The sequence below is a fragment of the Lontra canadensis genome, unplaced genomic scaffold (genome assembly GCF_010015895.1).
Source record: "Lontra canadensis isolate GAN:19392208 unplaced genomic scaffold, GSC_riverotter_1.0 scaffold29, whole genome shotgun sequence".
NCBI lineage: Eukaryota > Metazoa > Chordata > Mammalia > Carnivora > Mustelidae > Lontra > Lontra canadensis.
Window position 1 is genome coordinate 10992967 of NW_022631023.1, and position 22616 is coordinate 11015582.

The following is a 22616-nucleotide window of genomic DNA, read 5'->3' on the forward strand; positions in this document are numbered from 1 at the left end:
ACTAACCTTCAAGGAACAAATAATTCCTTTTACTAAAACCATTGCACAGAGAAAGATCAAATATTCCTCAATTCGGGTTAAGAAATTAGCATCATCAATACTAAACTGTAACTAGGAAAGCATAGACTATGGTCACTTTTCTGTAGATATAGTAATTATATACCTCACTTTAAAAAATGTTTTACAGCTATTCTGAGAGAAGCACACAGTCTGGCAAAGCAGAACAACTCCTACGGTCCAAAGCACACTAATCATCAGCAGCTCCTTGCAAAGCATTTAAGAGTATTTGCGGTTCACCGTCCTTCCTAGAATTCAGGAAATAATTCCCCACCCTCTGTGAACCTCTTCCGCAAAAGCGTTCACCTATTACGAGCAATGTTAGACAAAATTTGTCTTCTGACCCTTCAAACCTCCCTCTCTGCTTCCCCTTCACCTGACATCCATTAGTGACCGGGGGGTGCACTGTAACCCAGCCTACAACCCACACTTGTGAACTAACGCCCTTCTCTCTCTTTCCTCCCCTGTTCCTTAATTGTCACTGGTCTCAGCTGGATATTGGTAAGGAATGGACCTCATAGAAACTAAGCCATGGAGGTATGAAGATGAGGTACCTTCCAGACTTATTAACACAAAAGCCTAAATGCTGTTTGAAGGATAAGAATATTGGAATAGTCCCCCACACACTTCTTTTCACCACAAGGGCTTCAAATGCCATTCACAAATAGGTTCTGCTCAGTTCCTAGGGAACCCCAGACAAAAGTAGTAATACACAGACGAAGCAAATGGGCCAAACCTTGCAATCCCACCTTCTTTTCAGTTCTACGCTACACAGACAAATCATAGTGATAACATCTTGGTTCAAGGTATTTTGTTCCTACTTTGAATATACTGGTTATATGTTATTACTATAATTTGAAAAAATAAAAGAATTTGTAAAACAAAAAAAAAGAAAGAAAATACCACATATGCAAGATTTCTAAATGTAAAAAAGCCAGAGTTCTAGTTTGGCTAAAATAGTATATGGCCACTACAGGCCCTCTGTCCCACTCAAAAGTAAAAACTGGGCAAAAACTTTAAAAAGCAATTCCCTGAGGACTGTAAGAAAGAAAAGTAGACAGATTTTAGAAGAGAGTCAAAAGCGCCCCTCACTTTTGTTCACTTTTCACTAGCAGCCCTGGCCCAAGGGTGGGTCCAGACATGGAGTGAGGCAGAGGAACAAAGAGTAAAACTCTGACAGAAATCCAGTGTTGGGGAGCCTGGGTGGCTCAGTCGTTAAGTGTCTGCCTTCGGTCCAGGTCATCATCCCAGGGTCCAGTACTGAGCCCTTCGAGCCCCTATTGGGCTCCGAGCTCAGCAGGAAGCCTGCTTCTCCCTCTCCCACTCCCCCTGCTTGTATTCCCTCTCTCACGGTCTCTGTCTCTGTCAAATAAATAAATAAAATCTTAAAAACAAAAACAAAAATAAATCCAGTCTTTCTGGGCAAAGGGACTAATGAAAATGGCCTCTATGGGCAGGAGAGTGTAAGTAAGGATCAAGTAATTCTATAAATGAACTCCCACAAGACTCAGGCTCACACCTGAGCTGCGGGACAAAACAAAAGCAGCACAGCAAAGGTCTTGAAAACTGATCTCACAGTGGAACCTCTGTGTGCAGAGAGCACACAGAACTTCTAGTTTGAACCTAATCAGGATGAAGACCTGCTAAAAGAAACACCAGCATTGTGCAGGGGATTAACGCAGCACACAGAACCAGATATGAAATTCCCAGTATCCAGGATGTAATCCAAAATTACTCGACATACAAAGAACTAGGAAAACCTCACCAATTCTCAAAGAAAGGAACACCTGTCATCAACAGGTTCCAAATCCTAGATGATACAAACACTGAAATTATCATAAAGACTTTTTAGAGCAGTTATCATCCATATGTTCCAGGAGGTCAAGGTAAACACAAATGAAAGGACTGAAAATACACAAGATCTCAGTGGAGAAGAAAACACTAGTTTAAAAAGAATAGAACGGGAATTTAAGAGAGAAACCGACCATCAAGCATGAAGGAAGAAGAACAGAAATGGTAAATATCTGTGTAAATATAAAATATAAAGTTATATTTTTCCTATAATTCTCCTTAAGATATGTAGGTTGTTGAAATCAAATATTGTTAACACTGTCCAGTGCGGCTTTCAATATACATAAATGTAATACCTATGACAACCTTTAATATAAAGGTCTGTGCCATAAGAGTAAAGGGACTTAAATAGTGCAAGCCTTCTGCATTGTATTTGAAGTAGTATAATATAACCTGTAAGCAGACTATCAAAGTTAGGTAAATATATTTAATCCCTGGAGCAACTACTTAGAAAAATAAAAATAAAAAACAGAGAAGACAAACAAAACAAAAAAATGGCAGGTCTAATTCTAACATACCAATAATGACATTAAATTTTAATGGTCTAAATACTGAGGAAGATAATAGCTGAGGGGGGAAAAAAACAAGGAAACCCAAAATCTGGTTCCTTGGGGGAAAAAAATGACAAGCCCTGGGCACCTGGGTGGCTCAGTCGGGTAAGCATCTGCCTTCAGCTCAGGTCATGATTTCAGGGTCCTGATATGGAGCTGCACTTTGGGCTCCCTGCTCTGTGGGGAGTCTGCTTCTCCCTCTGCCCCCCACATGTTTGTGCTCGCACGCTCTCATAAATAAATAAATAAATTAATTAATTAATTAATTAATTTTTTCAGGGTTTTCTTTATTCATTTGAGAGAGAGAGAAAGAGACAGAGAGAAGACAAGCAGGTGGAGAGGCAGAGGGACAGGGAGAAGCAGACTCCCCGCTGAGCAGGGAGCCCCACATGGGGTTCAATCCCAGGATCTGGAGATTATGACCTGAGCAGAAGGCAGACGCTTAGCCATCTGAACTACCCAGGTTCCCCAAAATAAATAAAACCTTAAAAAAAGGTTTTTTAAAGAGATTGATTAAAAGAGAGAGAACACAAATTTCATCAGAATTACCATTAATCCTAAACATATAAAAAATGGTAAGAAATACTAAAAACAACTTTATGCCAACAAATTTGACAATGTGGATGAACAAACTTCTTGGAAAATAAAACTTACCAAAATTGATTCAAGGAGAAATAGAATATCCATGTATTCCTATGCTTATTAAGGGAACTGATTTTATTTTATTTTTATTTTTTTAAAGATTTTATTTATTTATTTGACAGAGATCACAAGTAGGCAGAGAGGCAGGCAGAGAGAGAGAGAAAGGAGGAAGCAGGCTCCCTGCCCGGCAGAGAGCCCGATGCGGGGCTCGATCCCAGAACCCTGGGATCATGACCTGAGCCAAAGGCAGAGGCTTTAACCCAATGAGTCACCCAAGCGCCCCAAGGAACTGATTTTATTAACAGAACCCTTCCCAAAAAAGAAAACTGCATTCTCAGATGGTTTCACTGGTGAATTCTACCAAACATTCAAGGAAAAAAAATAATACAAAAGCTATGCAAACTTTTTCAAACAAAAGAGGATCAGTGCCCAACTCGTGTTGTGAGGCCAGAATAATGTTAATAACCGACAGATATTACCCCCAAAAAAATTAGAAGACAAGATCCTAAGGAATACAGATGCCAAAATCTTTCAGAAGATACTAAAACTTTTTTTTTTTAAGATTTTATTTATTCATTTGACAGAGATCACAAGTAGACGGAGTCAGGGAGAGAGAGAGAAGGAAGCAGGCCTCCTGCTGAGCAGAGAGCCTGATGCGGGACTTGATCCCAGGACCCCGAGATCACGACCTGAGCCGAAGGCAGCGGCCCAACCCACTGAGCCACCCAGGCGCCCCGATACTAAAACTTTGGTCTTAATACTATACAAAAAGGATAGTAAAACATGACCAAGTAGGGTTTATCCCAGAAATACAAGATTTGCTTACCATTTGATAATCAGTTAATGTAATTCACCATATCAAAATAATAAAGCAAGAAACCCCAATAAGATCATTTCAATAAATGTGGGGGGGGGTTGACAAAAACTCAAACCCAATAATGATAAAAACTCACAAGATAACCAGGATTAGTAGAAAACTTCCTCAGACATAGGGCATCTATGAAAACCTACAGCTACTAACCTTAGTTAATAGATTAAGACTGAATTTCTCCCTTTAGGGCACCTTGGTGGCTTAGTCGGTTAAGCATCTGCCTTTGGCTCAGGTCATGATCTCAAGGTCCTGGGATAGAGCCCCACAGTGGAGACTCTGCTTAGCAGAGAACATGCTTCTCCCTCTCCCTGTGCTGCTCCCCCTACTTGTGCACTTTCTCTCTTTGTCAAGTAAATAAATAAAATCTAAAAAAAAATTCTCTCAGAGATAGGAAAAAGGCAGGAAAATCTGCTTTTACCACTCCTATTCAACATTGTTCTGGAGGTTCTGGCCATTGAAATAAGGTAAGAAAAACAGCAAAATAATAGCTAAAAGATTGGAAAAGAACAAAATGAAACTCACCCTACTTACAGAAACTCCCAGGAATCCACTAAATATAGTTAAGTAAATTTACCAAATTCTGGTTTTGCAAAGTGATGTAGCAAAATTGCAAGATAAAAGGTTAATAACATATTAAAAATCAACTGAATACTCATATACTGGAAACATATAACTGGACAGTGAAATTAGATAGACAATCCCATTTACAGCAGTGCCAAAAAATGTAGAAGTCCTAGGTATAAATTTAATAAAAGACATCCAGGGGACCTGGCTGGCTCAGTCTGTAAAGCTTGCAACTCTTGATCTCAGGGTCCTGAGTTCAAGCCCCACACTGGGCATAGAGCTTACTGAAAAAAACAAAACAAAAGACATCCAAGGCCTCTACACTGAACACTACAAAACACTGGAGGTGGGGTGGGGGGCAGAAATTAAGGAAGACCTACATAAATCGAGAGATATACTAAGTTCATGGACTGGAAAATTCAGTATTATTAAAATTGCAATTCTCTCCAAATGGATCTGTATATTCAATGCTATTCTAATCAAAACTGCAGCAGGATTTTTAGAAGAAACGAAATAAGCTCATATTAAATTTACACGGAAATGCAAAGGACCTAGAATAGCCAGAGTAGTTTTTAAAAAGAACAAAATCGGAGGACTTACCCTACGTGGTTTCAAGATTCACTATGAAGCAACAGTAATCAAGACCTTTGGAACCCGTGTAAAGGGAGGCATACCGGATCAATGGAGCAGAAAACAGGAGTTCAGAAATAGACTTACACATGCTTAGTGAATTCATTTTTAATAAAGTAGCAAAGGCAAATCACTGGAGGGAAAAAAGGGCTTTTCAACAAACAGAAGTGGATCAACTGGATACCCATGTGGAAAAAAAGAAAAACAAAAACAAAAACATTGATTCTAACTCCTTACAACACACAAAAATTAACTCAAAACAGGTCAAATTTTGAAATTTAAATTTGAACTAATTTAAAACCATGTAGTTTAACATTAAAATTCTAAAAGTGAGAGAATACCTTCATTACCCTGAGCTAAACAGTAATTTCTTAGGACTCAAATAAGTGTGACTTATTTACCAAAAAAAAAAGGGGGGGGGTTGGGTGTCATCGAAATGAAAAGTTAGCTCTTCAAAAGTACCATTAAAAAGAGAAAAAGGCAAGCTATAAAACAGGAAAAATACATTTGCAACATAATCAGCAGACAAAGAAACTATACTCAGAGTATACAAGGAACTCTTTTAAGATTTTATTTATTTATTCGACAGAGAGAGATCACAAGTAGACAGAGAGGCAGACAGAGAGAGAGGGAGAAGGAGCAGGCTCCCCGCTGAGTAGAGAGTCCAATGTAGGACTCGATCCCAGGACCTTGAGATCATGACCTGAGCCGAAGGCAGCGGCTTAACCCACTGAGCCACCCAGGCGCCCCTACAAGGAACTCTTACAACTTAAAAATAATAAGACATATTTGCCTATGGTTCACCATAGCTTGCTTATCCTGAATTGCAATTCTGCTATTCCCAAATAAGCAATTTTTTTTAACGTCAAAAAAAAAAAAAAAAAAAAAAAGTCAAACAACTGAGAGAGGAAATGGTCAAAAGACATGAACAGACACTTTGCAAATTAACTTCCAGAAATGGCCAATAAACACATAGAAAGATGCTCAACATTATGAGCCATTAAGGAAATAAAACTGCAATGATATTTCCGCTGGGATGGCAAACATGGAAAAGACTGAACATACCAAGGGCTAGCAAGGATTCTCATGCACTGCTGACAGAAATGTAAGATGCTACAACCTCATGGAAAAATATACTTTTCTTTAAAAATTGTACAGTGGTGCCTGGGTGACTCGGTTGGTTAAATGTCTGACTCTTGATCTCACCTGGAGTCTTGATATCAGGACCATGAATTCAAGCCTGGTGTTAGGCTCCATGCTGCGTGTGGAGCCTTCTAAAGAAAGAAGCAAAAAGTTGGACAGATCCCACTAATCTAGCCACTAAGAAATGAAAATTTACGCCCACACAAATATGTCTACATGAGCATTCATATCAGCTTTATTTTGAAGAGCCAGAAATAGAAACCCGAAAGTTAATCAACTGATGAATGAATGAGCAGTGACATATCTGTTGTACTACTTAGCAATAAAAAGGAACCAACTGGTACTACAAGCCCTAACATGCATAAATGTCCAAGTGTCATGCTATGCAAAAAAAAAAAAAAAAAAAAAGCCAGGGGTGTGCGTGTCTGTGTGTATAAAATATGACTCCATTTTTGTAAAAATTCTAGAAAACATAAACTAATCTATAGTGACAGACAACCAATCAGTACTTGCCAGGAGATGGGAGTAGAGGAAGGGACAGATTACAAAAGTACAAAGAGGCACAAGGAAACTTTGGGGAAAGGTGAGGGCTTCACAGGTATTTGCACATATCAAAACTGATCAAATAGCACACTTTAAAAATATGCAGTTTGGTGGAGTTTAATTATATCTTGATAAAGTTGAAAAAAGTCACAAGTCACATGCACAAAAAACCCCTCTGAATAAATGTCAAGAGTTCTGCAATCCTAGCAGTTCCATACAAATTAGAGGATCTGTGCTGGACTATCATGTGAGAGAAGAACTTTTTCCCAAAAATTCCCAACAAGTATTTTAATCATTAAAACAACAACAAAAAAGCAACTTCAAGCTCAATTTAAAAATTTAATTGAGGGGAGTCTGGGTGGCTCAGTCCGTTAAGTATCTGCCTTCGGCTCAGGTCATGATCCCAAGGTCCTGGGATCAAGCCCCACATTGGGCTCCCTGTTCGGTGGGGGGCCTGCTTCTCCCTCTCCCTCTTCCCCTTATTGTGTTCCCTCTCTTGCTGCCTCTCTGTTGAATACATAAATAAATAATAATAGTAATAAAAAAATAAAAAATTAATTGAAGAGACAGAACAAATGAACAATAAGGCTTTTTTTTTTAAAGATTTTATTCATTTATTTGACAGATAGAAATTACAAGTAGGCAGAAAGAGAGAGAGAGAGAGAGAGGAGGAAGCAGGTTCCCTGCTGAGCAGAGAGCCCGATGCGGGGCTCGATCCCAGGACCCTGAGACCATGACCTGAGCGGAAGACAGAGGCTTTAACCCACTGAGCCACCCAGGCGCCCCAACAATAAGGCTTTTGAGCAAGAATGTTTAATATAATTAAGTGGCGTATCTAAGATTGTGATTATGAATCCTTTATAACATATTTAGTAAGGATAACAAGAAAATTTATTTTTAAAAAGCTGGGTTTTTTTTACAGAAGTGAGTTGGGTGGGGTATAATCTATGTTGAATGAAACAAAAATGCTTTACTAGAAAACAGAAAATACTCATCTTAATTTCATTATGTCCAGTTTTTATAAAATTACATTACAAATAATATAGAAATATATAACAAAATAAAGAATGTCCTTTACTAATACACAAAGACTAGTGGGTTTTCCAAATACCTTTATGACTAATTAATAAATGCATGTAACAGCTGTATTCTGATTTTCAATTTCACTGAAGTGGGGATAAAAGTCTAGAAGTATAGAATAAAAACAAGGTACTCTAAAAAATGCCACCAATTAAAAGCTGATCCATCTCTGTAAACACTGATCAAATTCTGCATATATCCTAATACAGATTAAGTGGAAAAAAAAAAAGGAACATCAAAATATCCTTAAGTATATAAACAAAATTTGAATATAGCGTAACAGTAGATATGAAGCCTCACAGAATCAGCATTTGGTTTGTGTGAGGAAAATATATATACCCCTAGAGGCAAATTATAAAGGCTTTTCAGAAAAAAATTAAAACTGCATTCACTGCCATTAACTATAAAAATAAAACTAAAATAGCTAAAACACAAAATTAGAATGATGTGAGAGATGTAAACTTCAGTCCTTTCATGTCTAAGTAATAGCATTTGGCTAGCTAGATATTTTAAGACCTTTTCATTCAAATTTCCAGAGTATAAATCCTCTCTCGATGTAGCTAAATTTTCAAATGTTAAGAAAAATGGGAAAAAAAAAAAAAAAAAGGAAGGTTTTTTTACTGTCATGACTGAGCATAAGCATATTGGTATTTTCATATTCTCCTCATTTATGATCAGATAATCATTCCTATTTAGATCTTACTTGAAAATAATCCTTTATACTTTTGAAAGACTTCCTCTCTCCAAAGTCTTACTCACGAACAACATAAAAGCTCTACTGACCCAACACATAAACAGGTTTGTGTCGGTAATTTTTGTCTCACTGAAGCATTTCAAGATTATCTTAAAAGAGCTTATTTCTAAATCCTCATCTCATTCAAATGACTTCATGAAGCTCTACTCCCAGAATCAGAGACAATGGTCTACACATCATGCCAAAATTAGGGAGTTGGCTTAGGTGAGGAATTATCAGCGTGATCCTTGATATTAAGAAGTTTACAGGAGCACCTGAGTAGCTCAGTCAGTTAAGCGTGTGACTCTTGGTTTGTTGCTCAGGTCATGGTCTCAAGGTCGTGGATGGACCCTCACCATCTTGGATCCAAGCTCCACCAGCTTAGAGTCTGCTTTGGATTCTTTCTCCCTCTCCCTCTACCCCTCCTCACTAGCGCTCTATCTAAAATAAATATATAAAATCTAAAAAAAAAAAAAAAAAAGTAGTTTATAATTGGGGCACCTGGGTGCTCAGCTGGTTGACTACCTGACTCTTGATTTCGCCTCAGGTCATGATCTCAGGATCTTAGGCTCTGCGCCCAGTGGGGAGTCTGCTTAGGGACTCTCTCTCCCTCTGCCCCTTGCCCCACTCACACACATGTGTACTCTCTAATAAATAAATCTTTTTTTTTTAAGTCTACAATTAACTCGTACAACTCAATAGTAAAAACACAAATAATTAAAAAAATTAAGCAATCTACAGATTCAATGCAACTCCCATCAAAATATCAATAGCTTATTTCACAGAACTACAAGTAATACTAAAATTTGTATGGAACCGTGAGACCTCAAATAGCCAAAACAATCCTACGAAAGAAGAAGAAAACTGAAGGTATCACAAGTCCTGATTTCAAGAATACTACAAAGCTGTAGTAATCAAAAAAGTATGGTACTGACAAAAAAACCAACAACGACAACAACAACAAAAAAAAAACAGACACATAGATCAACGGAACAAAATAGAGAGCCCAGAAATAACCTCATGCTTATATGGTCAATTAATCTACAACAAAGGAGGCAAGACTGGGGAAAAGATAGTCTCCTTAATAAATGGTGCTGAGAAAACTGGAAGAATGAAACTGGACCACTTTCTCACACCATACCCAAAAATATACTCAAAAGGGATTAAAGACCTACATGTTAACATCTGAAACCACAGAACTCCTAGAAAAAAACATAGGCAGTAATCTCTGTGGCATCAGCCTTAGCAACATTTTTCTAGATGTGTCTCCTCAGGCAAGGGAAACAAAAGCAGAAATAAACCGTTGGGACTACACCAAAATAAAAAGCTTTTTTTTTTTTATTTAATTTTTTTTTAATTTAATAAACATATAATGTATTTTTATCCCCAGGGGTACAGGTCTGTGAATCGCCGCCAGGTTTACACACTTCACAGCACTCACCATAGCACATACCCTCCCCAATGTCCATAAAAATAAAAAGCTTTTGCACAGCAAAGGAAACCAACAAAAGGAACAGGCAAGCTGCTGAATGGGAAAAGATATTAGCAAATGACATATCCAATAAGGGGTTAATACCCAAAATGTATTTAAAAACTTATACAAACCAACACCAGAAAAAAAATCTGACTAAAAAATGGACAGAGGGCCTGAACACACAGTTTCCTAAAGATATTGAGATGGCCAACAGACACATCAAAAGATGTCTGACATTATGAATCATCAGAGAAATGCAAATCAGAAAAATGAGATATAATTTTACAGCTGTCAGAAGGACTGGAATCAAAAAGACAAGTGCTGGTGAGTATGTGGATAAAAAGAAACCCCTCTGTACTGTTGGTTAGAATATAAATTGGTTCAGCTACCACAGAAAACTGTAAGGAGATGTCATGAAAAATTAAAAATAGAAATACCACATGATCTGGTATTCACAATGTTCTGAATTCCACTACTGGGTACTGACCCAGAGAAAATGAAAACACTAATTTCAAAAGATACACACACCCTTGTATTTACAGCAGCATTATAACTGCCAAGATATGGAAGCAACCCAAATGTCCATCCACAGGTGAATGGATAAAGATGATGTGGGGTATACATACACACACACACACACACACTCTGAAATATTACTCAGCCATAAAAAGGAATGAGATCCTGCCATTTGTGATAACATGGATGGACAATGAGGACCTTATAGGTAAACAAAGAAGGACAAATTCTGTATGGCTTCCTCTGTATGTAGAATCTAAAACACAAATGAACAAACAAACTCTTAAATACAGAGAGTAAATTCGTAGTTGCAAGAGGGAAGGTGGCGGGGGGGGTAATAGATAAAGGTGATTTAAGAGTCACAAACTTCCAGTCACAAAATAAATACGTCATGAAGATGAAAAGTGTAGCATAGGAACACAGTCAATAACACTGTAATAACATTGTGTGATGACAGATGGTCATGACACTGTGGGAAGCCATGAGTAATGTACAGAATTGTTGAATTAATATACTGAACACCTGAGACTAATAAGCCATTGTATGTTAAAAACAACCAAAAAATGGGCAAAGGACCTGAACAGGCATTTTTCCACATAAGATACACGTATGGCAAACGGACATATGAAGAGATGCTCAACCTCACTCATCATCAGAGAAATGCAAAACAGAACCATGATGAGATAGGATAGCTATAACCGAAAAGAGAAGAGAGAACAAATGCAAGCAAAGATGTGGGAAAAAGGGAACCAATGTGCACGATCGGGAAGAATGTGAATTTGTACACCCATTATGGAAAACAGTATAGAGGCTCCTCAAAAAATTGAAAATATAGGAGCACCTGGGTGGCTCAGTTGTTGGGTGTCTGCCTTCGGCTCGGGTCATGATCCCAGGGTCCTGGAACCGAGCCCCACATCGAGCTCCGTATCGGGCTCCTTTCTCAGAGGGGAGCCTGCTTCTCCCTCTCCCACTGCCCCTGCTTGTGCTCCCTCTCTCACTGTCAAATAAATAAATAAAATCTTTTTAAAAAAATGAAAAACATAACTAGTGTTATGATCCAGCAATCCCACTGCTGAGTACATATCCGAAGGAATGAAATCAGTATCTCAAAGAGATGTATGAACTGCGTGTTTACTGCAGCATTATTCACAATAAACAAGATACGGGAAACAATCCAAACACAGGTCAGAGGATAATTAAAGAAAATGTGGTATATGTATATATGTATATATGTACGTGTGTGTGTGTGTGTGTGTGTGTGTGTGTGTGTAAAATACACACACACTGCAAAATTATTCAGCCATTTAAAAAAGTGAGGAAATCGTGCTAATTGAAACATGGATGAACCTGGAGGACACTTTGCTAAGTGAAATAAGCCAGACACAGAGAGACAAATACCATATAATCTCACTTATATGTGGAATCTAAAAAAACCAACCTCCTAGAACCAGAAAGTAAAATGGTGCTTGCAAGGAGGGAACAAGATACTTGTCAAAGGATAGGAACTTTCAGTTATCAAATGAGTTAAGTTCTGGGGATCTAATATATAGTATGGTGACTATATTTATTTAATAATAATGTATTTTACACATGAAATTTGCTGAGAGAATGATCTTAAGTGTTCTCACCACACACGCACGCACACACACACACACACACACACACAGAGTTAACTGTGAGGTGTGGATGTGTTTAATTAGCTCAATTGTGTTAATCACTACACAGTGTACATGCTTACTAAATCATCACATTTATACCCAAAAGATATATTACCTCAATAAAGTTGGGGGAAAAAAGGAGTTTCCAACTAAATAGAGGATGGAAAACATCAAAAATCTGCGTGTGTCTGTACGCATACAGAGAGAGATAGAAGCAACACGTAATAATTAACCAAAACTTTGTGAAATGCTTACCAGTACATCTGATCTGTATTAGCCAATTGCATTTTATGAACAGCTCTATGGGTTACATAACATTGCTCTCCCATCTTACAGATGTAGAAACTAAGGCAACAGTTTCTACAATTATTGAATGGTAGAAGAGGAAGTCACTTTGGTTTTAGGGCACATGATCGTAACCTCATTCTTTCAGGATTATGAACTTATTGGAACAACCATGAAGTAGTTATTAGCCCAGTAATCCAAACAGGGTGGAGGTAGGAGGTGGGGTGGGAGGGGATACTGTTCCAAGCAATAAAAGCGCTAGAAAACAGAATGGAGGCAGAAAGGGAAACCAACAGTTTGTTTTTTTAAAGCATCAGAGCAGACCACAGAGGAAACTGAATGGGAGAAATACATCTGACAGAATTTGGCCATGTAAGTCCGAGGAGCTTTTATTTCTTATGTAAAAAAGCAAAGCTTCCTGAAGTGTAAATATTTCTCACACAGAATCCCAAAGCTATATACAGAAATAAAAACAGAAAGTCCAGAGCAGCAGCAACACAAGGAAAGAAAGAAAGACCCCCCCCCCAAAAAAAAAAGGGAAGGGAAAGGGAGCAAAAAGTGAGCAAGGCAGAGGTTCTATCCATAGGATAGGATTTCAGTGGAGTTATTAAACAGAAGAGCAGGAACCTGCTTAGGCCAAAGCAGAGAAGGACGTGCTGCTTCTGTCTAAGGTGTGCCTGGCCTACTGCCTGGGAAGCTACAGGCAGGACGGTTGGCCCCTTAGGAGGGCACAAAGCTCACGGGCACAGTGCTCACTGAGGCAGGGGGTAAAGCATCTGCACTTCTTACAGGCGAGAGGGGGACCACTGCGTACACAAATTTGGCCTCTACTGTCCTACATCGTTAAGGGCCTCAATTTATATTTCCTTCTAGTCCTTTCCCTATAAATACACAATTGTCCCCTTCTTTTCCCGCTTTACATTATAATATAAGCCTTTCCCAAGTTATTTTAAAGCCTTTCATAAACATGTCGCTGGAATTAGACAGTAATTTTCAGAGGGAGGCAAACACTCCTATATTTACATATAAAAAATAGAAAAACAGACTAAACACCGAGCAATCAAGAAGTAGGCAAAATTCGTTTTTTTTAAAGTGCAGATGAATGTTAGGATGTTTAAGCCAACAGCCAGAATATGTTTGAACAGAGTCTTTAACCTTTCTTCATTTCAGTTTCAGAAAAGAGAGTGAATTATTGAAAGCTAAAGGAATAAATACTGATCCTTAATTTCAGTATTTACATTAAAATCTCAAATGTTGACCTATTTAAAGTAGAAGACCTCTATAAATGTATATTTATAAAATAGGAAGACCATTTATAAAACAGTGTTTATTAAATGTCATTTCACATGGAAAAGAAAATGATACTGAAAGGTTTGTTATTTGATTTCCAATGTTTTATTATCATAAAGGGAGATTATTCAGTAAATATGAAACAATTACATAAAAACAACAAAAAAATGTACCAACAAGTACTAAATTTAGCAGTTTAAAAAGGCTACATTTAACATGAGAAATGATTTTTGAGAAATAAAATTTCTAAACTCCAAATTGTTGGCATAATTTAAAATGCTATTTTATATTAAATAATTTAACTATCTGAAACATCTTTAAATACAGGTTATGTTACACAAATCTTTCAGATTTCCTGAAGGTTTGAAAATATTTTAAGGATTTTTTTTTAAATATTCTAAGGTTTTTTTTTTAAATTAAGGAGGGGCAGGGCATGAATGAAAACATGTATGGGAGATGAAATGAGGCAATTAAAATAGACACTAGTTCACAGAAACAGCAATCTTCACAATCATGTAATTCACATAATCAGCAAATTTCTAATCTACCAAAACAGGGCTAATTTAGGATTTAATAACCTAAACAGCAAAAGGAGATTATGAACATACATTATCAGTTTTTCAATTACTGACCACTGCCTCATGAAAATCTTGTAATCCTCTTACAAAAATAGGGAAAGGTTATAGGAGGGGTGAGGGAGGGACCAGGGAGGGGCGTGTCACAAACACTCCACTGACCTAGGTTACTGGATTCATAACCAAAAAACACCTGGCCTCAGTATTTTAAAGTGTATTCTTGGTAGAGAAGGTATTTTACATACTGGAACATTTTTAAGTTGACCTTAAATTTACAATACTCCAGCAGTCCCAGATCGTGGATAGCTACATTTGGGCTGCCAGAGAAAAAAGGCAAGCAGGCTGGAAGGTATCAGGGGCTACAGTGGTAAGGAAACAAGAGACCTATTCTTTCTCATATTTAAAATTTTTGGCTTGCATTTTAATAGGTCTATTGTCTACATTCAGTTTAAGGAGTCCTTTCCCAATATTCTGGCTAATTTACTTGAAATAGATTTTCGTGGTACTAAGGTAATGAACTTTAAATTTGTTTCTTATAAAGATTTTTTTTTTTTTTTAACTTTTGTTTGAAAGCTTCTCAAAAGGGGACACCTGGCCGGCTCAGTCAGTGGGGCATCCTACTCTTGATCTCAGGATCACGAGTTCGAGCCCCAAGGTGGGTGCAGAGATACTTTAAAAAAAAAAAAAAATCAAAATGAATAAAAATTTTAAAAAGAACTTGCTCAAAAGGTTTAGTTTTAGGTTAAAGGGCTACAGCATGGAAAGCTACAGAACAGAAATTTGGGGTCAAGGAAATATTGAAAAGGAAGGAAAAAATGTTAAAATGTAAGAAAAGAATGAAAAGCTAACTATTTTAAACATCTTTAAAGGGTATAAAATATCCTCAGGAACATTAAAAAAAATACGTAACTCACACTCTACTCATACTATGATACTATCTAGTATTTGAGAGTTATGACAATCTGGTTTTAGGTATTTGTCTATGCACATTTATCCCTAATCTAGAATAATAACTTTTAATAAAAATTAAAACGATTCACTAAAAACTATTGTCCCCACATCTCTTCCTTCCGGAGGTTTTTATATTGCCAAAAATTCAAAATTTAGGAAACCTTAAGGGAAAAAAAAAGAAATCAAAGGAAATCTTTCTCTTATTTAAAAAAACAAAAAAAACAAAAACTCTGCAAGGAATGGAAACCAAAAGAGCCTACACCCATGTTCTATAGGGAATCTTACAACAAATCCCACTCCTGTGAAAAGTGTTTGAGCAGGAGATGAACACAAAGCAGAAGTCGCCCTGTAAGATTACACATAAAGGCAGGAGGTACACAAAGCCCTTTTGAAACACAGAGAAAAGGTACTGAAAGCCAAACAATAAATGGACAAAGGAACTGACATATTCCAAACATAGAGCCAACCTGATCAATGCCAAATTGTCATGTCTCAAGTCATGGGCCTCAAATGCGCCTTCTACGTGTGCTGCTGTTTCAAGCTGGGCAAGACGACCCTTAAGGGATGGACAGCGGATTCACGAGGAAGGGTTTAAGACTGTGCAGGAAGAGTGAAGAACCTGATAAAAAGGAGAACCTTATTACTAAGTTCAAAGAGACACTGTCAACATTCGGCCTGAAAAGCTTTAGTGAATATTCTCTAAAAAGGGAATAGGCATTCATCCCAGATTTGTGTTGCTGGGGGAGGGGGTGGTGGCTGGGAACAGAGGTGAGAAGGGGACAGGGTCAGGAGCAGTGGTGAGGAATTACTGTCAGGCCCAGCTGTCAGCACATTAACTGGCAACACCACTGGCATTTCAGACTATTTGTTCATTTATTCCCGCTTACTTTCCACAAAGAGAAATGCCCCAGCAGCTAGCCTACAGAGCTTCCACAAACAGATCTGAACCCCTATTCTTCTAAATTATCCTTACGTTAATATTGGCAATGGGAGAGAATTCATCCCAGAGTAATAAAACCAAGACCTAGCTACAGAGTTAAAAAACGAAGGGCAGGAGACAAAAAGACTTGAGAAAGGAATTTAAGAGAGAAGCGGAAATTGACCGACCCCTCTTTGACGTTTATTTCCACCTTTAGACCACCAACTGCCCAGCAACTTCTGAATAGTAAGTCATTAACCACAGTTTGTTTTTTTAAAGAAATCAGATTCAAGAGCACTACAGCTGCAGATAGAATAAACATTCATAAGGCTTCAATACAGGGAGTGAGGGACTTCATTTATTCCCGAAGGTTCTACTTTCAAGAGAATCATTAAGAAAAAAAAAATATTTCAAGGTACTGAAAGCTGAAAAAGTAATTCCTGGAAGAATCACATAAGGTAAAACTAAACAACAAACCATAATTGTAAGAATCACGGGGTGGGAGAAAAGCGTTTCAGATCAAACTTTTATTCTAAATACAAAACATGGAATGACAAGATTATCAGTCAAATAAATGGGATTACATGAATTTAACCTATCTTAAACTCACAGACTTTTCAGTACCCTCTCACGCAGAATAAGTAACACCCCCAAGAAGGAAATTTAACAGGTAATTATAAACATTTATTTTGTCACATGAAAACAAAAACCAATAATCCAGGTTAAATGGGGAGAACAAAATGTTGTCATCTCCGTCATGTGGATGTATACGGTCACTCAAAAAGAAATCTGAAGTTTCCGCCAAATAAAAACTTTAGCTTCCACACATTACAAGGCACATGAACCCTTAAAAGCAAACATTAAAATAATTTCTCCCTTATTACATTTTTCCACACTGCAGCACACCAACTGATATCACACTCGTCTTAAGTCAACACAGTGTACAGCCTCACTGTTCTCACCTTTATCTCTAGGTAATGAAGTTGTACACACCCCTGAACACAGCCAGCAACCAAGCCTTGGTATTATCAGTTCTGCGGTAACAGTGGACGGCTAAGCAGAGGAAAAGTTTTAGAGAGAGCCTTCAGCTTTAGGAAAAAAGTCAAGAAACCACCCAGAAAGCGCCAATGGTGCAAAATAACATTGCAACACTGAAAAGAGCAAGAAAGCAGGAAGGCCTCCTGCCAGATTTTTAAGCCTGCTTCAACAAAAATAGTGCACCAGCTGCATCTGGATAAATTAAATATGGGTTTATAGATCATAGTAAAAGAAGAAATGAAACATATGCATGCTGTGTTATAAAAAAAAAAAAAACACCCAACCAGGTGCTAGTATTTATAAACTGCTCTCATATGAATGTATTCATCTACACTGAATTGGCTACATGCAAGCCTTGATAATGAGAACGACTGAGGAGCCAGCAAACATTTCACATCCTGACATCTGCACAGATGTAGTGCCACAATGGATGGCAGTTATCAATTAGACCCTCCAGTCCAACGCAACTAACTCCAGATACCAGCAAGCGGAAAACTCAATGGAGATGTGTTTTAATCCCTTAGAGTTTTTGCTAAGGACAGTTCAAGGGTTTGCCCAATCGGGAGATAAAGGAAATCTGCATAGGTACATGTTGCTAATCTGATCCACACCGAGATGCTAGCTGCCTCCTCCTAGAGCTGAAGCTTCTCTACCAACGTGCATAAAGGCAAAGTCCAAGGGAAAAAGCCTTACCGCAACATCAATGAAAAGTCACTGAGTCATGAATGAGACCAAAGGACAATGCAATCATTAATAAAACCAACTGCGCCCTGCTAGGTGACCCAGGACTCTTACGCAGGATAAGATTTATCACCACTAGGAAGTTTTAAGACTAAAAAACCATTCAATAACATTAGCATCACTAAAACACTTAAAAGACGGGAGCTAACAGAAAACCAGACCCCTTTAGAAGGCAACAGCTCCAAGATTCAAATCTTTCATTTCACTTCAGTGACTGAGATACACTGAAATATATTTAAGCCTGAGGAAACGGAGAAAAGCTGAAAAGAATAGTGGTCATCATTTGCTAAAGATTTCACTAATTTCTTTAAGTAGATCCAGCTGCACCACTGAAGTACAGAAAGGACGTCTGGAAGTTTCTGTTAGAAAGAATCACAAATACAATGTGATCTGGAATAAAACTGCAAAAGAAGAAAATCCTGGATTTTCTCAGTTGCATGGTCCCTTTAAAAAGGGAATATAGAATATAGAATATAGAATAGAATATAAATATTCTATTTATAATATGAAAAACTTGGTAGAAGCCAATTTTATACTCAAAATGTGGATTACAGCTCATCCGGAATTCCAATTTAGGCACGTTTGCGCAATTAAAGTTGACTGTATTTCATTTCGGTGTTGCGAAATCCAGTAGAGCTATTAAGCTTTATAATTCCAAACAACATTCACAAGATTCTGAAAAGATAACTATTGTTACTGAAGGAAAGAAAAGTTAATTCATTCAATATGTACTTCACTGCCTAACATTCATCTAGATGTGGACATTATAAAACTAACACTTCATTCCCTCTCTGACAAAGCTTTTCTTATTTTCTTGACATCCCAACTTTTAAATGCATCTTACATAGTTTTTGTCTAAGGGAATTTGAGCCAATTTACTTAAGGTCAACTCAGCTTGGAAACCCACCACAAAGAAATAAAGAAAAGCCTCAAAATAAGTGTATTATTGCAGATTTCCAATATTATTTTTTTAAAGATTTTATTTTATTTGACAGACAGAGATTACAAGTAGGCAGAGAGGCAGTCAGAGAGAGGAGGAAGCAGGCTCCCTGCTGAGCAGAGAGCCCGATGTGGGGCTCGATCCCAGGACCCTGGGATCAGGACCTGAGCCGAAGGCAGAGGCTTTAACCCACTGAGCCACCCAGGCGCCCCGATTTCCAATATTATTAAACATATAGCAAAGACAGCCCTCTCTCATGCTGCTGGTGGGAGAGTGAACTATTCCAACCCCTTTGGAAAGCAATGTGACAAGATAAGTATCAAGAGGGGGAAAAAATGTTCTTACTCCTGTACCCATTAATTCAATTTCTGGGAATCCGCACTAAGAAAATAATCCAAAATGCAGAGATATATGTCCAAAAAGTGTTCACTGTGACTTTATTTTGAACAGTTAAAAACTGAAACAATCTTAAATGTTTGACAGTACTGGAACATTATTAATAGTACAGGTAAATTTTTAAGATTTTATTTACTTGACAGAGAGAGATCACAAGCAGGCAGAGAGACAGGCAGAGAGAGAGAGGAAAGCAGGCTCCCTCCTGAGCAGAGAGCCCGATGTGGGGCTCGATCCCAGGACCCTGGGATCAGGACCTGAGCCAAAGGCAGAGGCTTAACCCACTGAGCGACCCAGGTGTCCCGGTAAATTATGATGTCATAACAAATCTATACAATGAAATATGTGACCACTGAAACAATTTAAATTGCGCATCAAAAAAAGTTTAGAACTTTATATACATTATTATTTCTACCATGTGGTTCTTTTTCAAAATGCTCTGATAGAAGACATTATACTAAAAAATAAAAGTTGGATTAAAATTTGTAAATGGGAGGCCTGGGTAGCTGAAGCGTCCACCTTCAGCTGGGGTCATGATCTTGGGGGTCCTGGGATCAAGCACCATGGAGGGCTCCCTGCTCAGTGGGGAGTGCTTCTCCCTCTCCCTCTGCCCTGGCCCCTGCTCTCAGTCTCACTGGCTCTGTCACTAATGAGTAAATTAAAAAAAAAAAAAAAAATCTTAAAAAAAAAAACAAGTGAAATCACACAAAAATGGTCATGTTTCACTTAATAGCATTTCGAAAGCAGCTGATTCATAAAGCTTACAGGATAACTCACCCATTTTTTTATGAGCTTTGCAGAGAAATACTTGACTAATGTTTTTAAAATCACCTTTTATGTTCAGAACATCTAAAATCCTAATTTTTATATATTCTTCCTTTGAGGCTATAGGTCAATAGGTTAAGATCCAGAAATCTAACGAAAATGTTACTCTGCTGAACAGAATAGAAAAGACAAATGTATATGCTCACCCCATTTAGCTGAACTTCTAATAAAGCCGCTCACCCTTAAATGTCACTCTGTATTACGAGCTGAGTATGTTGCTCCAATGGAAATCATGGGCTTCACAACAGCACTGGCAGCACCGAGACCACAAGTCTTTCTAAAATAAAAGCCAACTTCTATTGATCCTCACAATAGGTTAGCAAAAATCCACTGAGCTGTCACTAGGCAGGGCACAGAGGCCAGCAGTCGATCAACAGTTTCAAGTCATCAGATGGAAAGCATCCAGTAAGCATCCAGCTCTGGTCCTTACTGCCTCTGAGCCTTGTTTTGAGTTCCTCTGGCTACTTCTGAGTTAGATTCTTTATCTGTAAAATGTCCGTAGTAATAGTAGCTAACTGAAAAGGCTCATAATGGCAAAGACTCTCTCTCTGACCACATTTTAATGGGGTTGCTCTAAGCCCTCCTTCTCTTGACTAGGCCTTGGCTTTGGCTCGTCTTGTCTTCAGTCTGTCTAAGGCGAAGGCAGAGGCTTTAACCCACTGAGCCACCCAGGCGCCCCTGTCTTCAGTCTGTCTAGCTCAATTTTAGCAAGAGCCCTGCTAAGCCAGTTTCAATGAGAATCCCGCTCCCCCAATATTGGATCACACTCAATTCACAATCCAAGTTCCTCATCAACAACTTGGATGGGTGAGTTCTTGGCCTGTCTTTAGCCAAAATCCCCCCCTCATGTCTCTTCTTAGTAATTTCCTTTCATTAACCCCCCCCCCCACTGGCTATAAACCCCTACTTGTCCCTGTGTTCAGAGGTGAACCCAATCTCTCTCCTCTATACAACAGTCTTCAATAAAGTTTTCCTTACAATTTTAGTAAGTGTCAGAATAGGGGCGCCTGGGTGGCTCAGTGGGTTAAGCCTCTGCCTTTGGCTCAGGTCATGATCCCAGGGTCCTGGGATGGAGCCCTGCATCAGGCTCTCTGCTCAGCAGGGAGCCTGCTTCCCCCCTCTCTCTCTGTCTACCTCTCTGCCTACTTATGATCTCTGTCAAATAAAAAAATAAAATCTTTAAAAAAAAATTGTCAGAATAATTTTTTTTCTCTAACAACAACAAAGATTAAAGGAGTTTTAATGTAAGTAAAAGGCTTAAAACTGTACCTTATGTACTTTTGTTCAGTCACAATTATTAGTAAATGGAGCACAATAGGGACGCCTGGGTGGCTCAGTTGGTTAAGCAGCTGCCTTCGGCTCTGGTCATGATCCCGGCATCCTGGGATCGAGTCCCATATCGGTCTCCTTGCTCAGCAGGGAGCCTGCTTCTCCCTCTGCCTCTGCCTGTGCTCACTCTCTCTGACAAATAAATAAATAAAATCTTTAAAAAAAAAAAGTAGCACAATAACTACATGTTTAAAAGTTACACTGCTCCGCTTAAATAAAATGACTATTTATTACATGACAGTTACTGTGAGAAACATAAAAAATCCAAGGACAGAAAGATACAGGTCCTGCCTCAGCACAAATTTCGAGCAGGAACAGAGAGTAAATAAATAATTCTGGCACCGTGTACTTCCTACAACAGACAGCAGGTCAGGGTACAAAGGCAGCAGAGAAGAGAAAATGATGAACGGAGCATGGTAGAAAGGTCACCAGTCAGCACATACGCTCTGGAGAATGGAGATACGTTTGCAGAAGAATCAATGCCTAGGTTGAGAGTGAACACTCAGGAAGGAAGCCATCCCAGGGACAAGGGTTAAGGGTAGACCTAGGACTACAAGACAGACCTGAACAAGACAGCGACATAAAGATTTAATAGGAATGCATCAGGCCCAGATTTACCTTTTCCAATTTACTTTGCCCCCCCTGAGGCGACAACTGTTGGATCTGGGGAGCAGGCAACTAAAGCCCAAACAGGCACACATTACAGAACTGGCAAAAGAAATGTAGACACTGCCCATCAACAAGTACAAAACTGAAAAAGGGGGTGCCTGGGTGGCTCAGTGGGTTAAAGCCTCTGCCTTCGGCTCAGGTCATGATCCTGGGGTCCTGGGATAGAGCCCCACGTCAGGCTCTCTGCTCGGCAGGGAGCCTGCTTCCCTTCCTCTCTCTGCCTGCCTCTCTGCCTACTTGTGATCTCTGTCAAATAAATAAAATCTTTAAAAAAAAAAAAAACGAAAAAGGAAAATAACTGAGCCTAGACAGTGTGTAGAAACACATCAAGCAAAGACATCCAAAATT

General features: G+C 38.5%; 1 protein-coding gene across 5 annotated transcripts in view; it reads right to left on the bottom strand.

The window, feature by feature from the left end:
• ITSN1 (intersectin 1) overlaps positions 1-22616 on the bottom strand; it is a 213539-nt gene that overhangs the window by 146954 nt on the left and 43969 nt on the right. The gene's annotated exons all lie outside the window — the stretch shown is intronic.